We start from the raw sequence: 408 nt of genomic DNA on the forward strand, positions 1-408 counted from the left end.
TGGCTGCCCCTGAATTGGATCTGTTAAATGCCTTTTCTCTATCCGCTGTCGAGGACCAGGAATACATTTCACAGTTTTTTCGCCCAAGGCAACCCCCAGTTCTCCTAAAACCCGTAACAGAGAGAACCATTAAGTGATGGGAGCTTCGGTGCAGCCTGAGACGTCTGCAGCCGAAGACGTCTCCCGTCGAGTTAATTCTTTGCAGAGCGACGTCGCAAAAGGTCAACGGCGAGCCCCTCACCGGAGAGCGTACGGTTAGCTGAGAGAGGCTTAGCGAGAAGACGCTCTCTTCTTGCATGCCGTATAATATGAAGGTTATCTGCAGGGCTTGGTGTCCACTCCATCCTCACAAGGGGACTGGAAACAGGCATTTTGGAGGAATAGAATTCTTATATTCTTCACACTCGT

Source organism: Gadus chalcogrammus, chromosome 14 (genome assembly GCF_026213295.1).
Source record: "Gadus chalcogrammus isolate NIFS_2021 chromosome 14, NIFS_Gcha_1.0, whole genome shotgun sequence".
Lineage (NCBI taxonomy): Eukaryota > Metazoa > Chordata > Actinopteri > Gadiformes > Gadidae > Gadus > Gadus chalcogrammus.